General features: G+C 54.9%; 1 pseudogene; it reads left to right on the forward strand.

The window, feature by feature from the left end:
* LOC114023336 overlaps positions 1–1855 on the forward strand; it is a 3807-nt pseudogene extending 1952 nt beyond the window's left edge.
* The last annotated feature ends 380 nt before the right edge of the window (positions 1856–2235 follow it).

The raw sequence follows: 2235 nt of genomic DNA on the forward strand, positions 1-2235 counted from the left end.
GGACATCTCCCTGACTTGGCTGAGAGATGGGGAGGAACAGCTCCAGGACACGGAGTTCATTGAGACCAGGCCTGCAGGAGACGGGACCTTCCAGAAGTGGGCAGCTGTGGGTGTGACCTCGGTCCAGGAAGGGAAATATACCTGCCAGTTCAGCAGGAGGGACTGCCTGAGCCCCTCACCCTGAAGTGGGGTAAGGACAATGAGGAGGGGCTGGGGAAAATACCATCCCACCAAAAGGCCAGAGGAAGGTGAAGTGACTGGGGAGAGGTGAGAGAGGAGTTAGTGAATCTCAGGTCCCAGAGGGATCAGGCCTCTCACTTCCCTTTTCCATCTTAGAGCCAGAGTCCTCCTCCACCATGGTCATTGTGGGGGTCATTGCGGACCTCATCGTCATCACTGCAGTCATTGCTGGAGTTGTAATCTGGAGGAAGAAGAATTCAGGTGGGCAGGACTGGGAGGGGCTCCTTAGGGAGCAGGCACCATGGAGATCCTGGCTTCCCCTGACCCGCAGCTTGGCTTTCTGTCCCAAGTCCCCTTTCCCATCTAAGGGACTGTCAGATGGGCCCTGAGACTCTAGATGAACAAATCTCAAACTAGAAGCCATTTTCCTGAAGGATGCCAGGCATGGGTATAACAGGCTGGCCTAGGGGGGAATGTGCTTTAGACTCAGATCAGAAATGCATATGAGGATCTCTGCCAGAGGGCCTGGGTGTCCCCCAGCTGGGGGCTGTAGACCAGCCTTGGGAACCCCTGGAGGCAGGCCTGGAGGTGGGGAAGTGCCCATTTGGGGGGCCTCTTCTCTCTTCCTCTTGGATCCAGAGGCTGGACTGGAGTGGGGGATGGGGGTGCAGTCTCAGTTGTAATTTGTTGTGTCTCCAAGACAAGTCAGTGAACTTCTGAGACTTCTCTCCTGGATTCCTCACTGGAAACTTGTTTCTTTTCCAGGTGGAAGTAGCCTGGAGGACCTGCGTGGGGTTCAGGCTGCAGGTAAGTGAAGAGTGGCCATGGAGGGTAGAAGGAAGGCCCAGCCCATGGTATCTCTGGGACCTGAGCAATGGGAAGGCAGAGGAGAGGCTTAGCCCAGTAGCCTTCTCTTGGTGTCCCCTTCCCTCCTCATACCCCCTTTCTGGAATGTATGTCCCTGACTGGGTCATTTCTGTCCTTTGTCTCATGGGCAATGACAGTGCACAGGGGTCAGATGTCTCCCTCACAGCCAAATGTGAGACTCTGGGGGCCTGGAAGGAGAGAGGGGCTGGGGTAGAGGGGCCCAAGCAAGGAGGAGGGTATGTGAGAGGTTGGGCTGAGGACTGGATGGGTGGTGATGCAGGCCCTTCAGAATGATGAGAGGCTGGAGGCCAGAGGGGACTTGGAGGATCTCCCTGAATCTGTCTGTCTTTCTTCAGCTTGAGAGAATTGCCTTGTGTGGGCCTGAGAAAGAAAACAAGTCTCCAGTCCTTGTGCTGTTCCTGTGAACCTCTAGCTTCTCTCCCCAGCACTGGCCCCTGGGATCCTCCCTGGACTCTACTAGCCCAAGCCCAGGGAAGCATCATTAGGTCCTCACTCTGTTCTCTAAGGCTTCCCTCTCCCTCCTTCTTTCTTTCTGCCTGTCTCACTCTGCAGAGACAACCAGCAGTGAGGGCCAGAGGGCTTAGGGAGTGAGCCCTCCTTCACACATGATGTTGCCCTATGGGATCTTTGTCTGACTGCAAAAATAGCCCAATGAATTATTGTTCTTGAGTCCTCAGCTTTTCTCCACAGTCTACATTTGAGTGGGGAACTTTAGGGGACAGGATGACAGTGTGGAGATGTTCTGGCCGTATGAAGGGGAAATAAAAGAAAGTTTGAAGACGTCTGAGAATCCTTTTATGTGCTCTGCTGAGTCTGTGAGTGCAGGTGGGGGCAGGGGCCAAGAGAGGAAGGAGCCCGGGGGAGGGCCGGTGTATCGTAAACGGTGAGGGTGCAGACGCTTGTCTCTGCTTTGTATTGCTCGGGTGCATTTGTGGACGTGGTGTATTGGGACTTGTTCCAGGACTTCAGACAGAGCCCAGGCTGCGTACTCCTGCAAGTGGAACGATGCCCAAACAGGGTGTTGGCCCATAGGCAGCCCCTCAGCATGGTCTTTCAGGGAGTTCCAGTTCTCTCTATTTTGTTGCCATTTTCCTCCCCCCTTGTGTGTGTGTCCCTGCTTTCCTTTCATTGCAGGGGCCTCCCTAAGGGCTGCTGTGGCCTCTGCTC

Source organism: Vombatus ursinus, unplaced genomic scaffold (genome assembly GCF_900497805.2).
Source record: "Vombatus ursinus unplaced genomic scaffold, bare-nosed wombat genome assembly UNPS02014817.1, whole genome shotgun sequence".
NCBI classification, from domain to species: Eukaryota; Metazoa; Chordata; class Mammalia; order Diprotodontia; family Vombatidae; genus Vombatus; species Vombatus ursinus.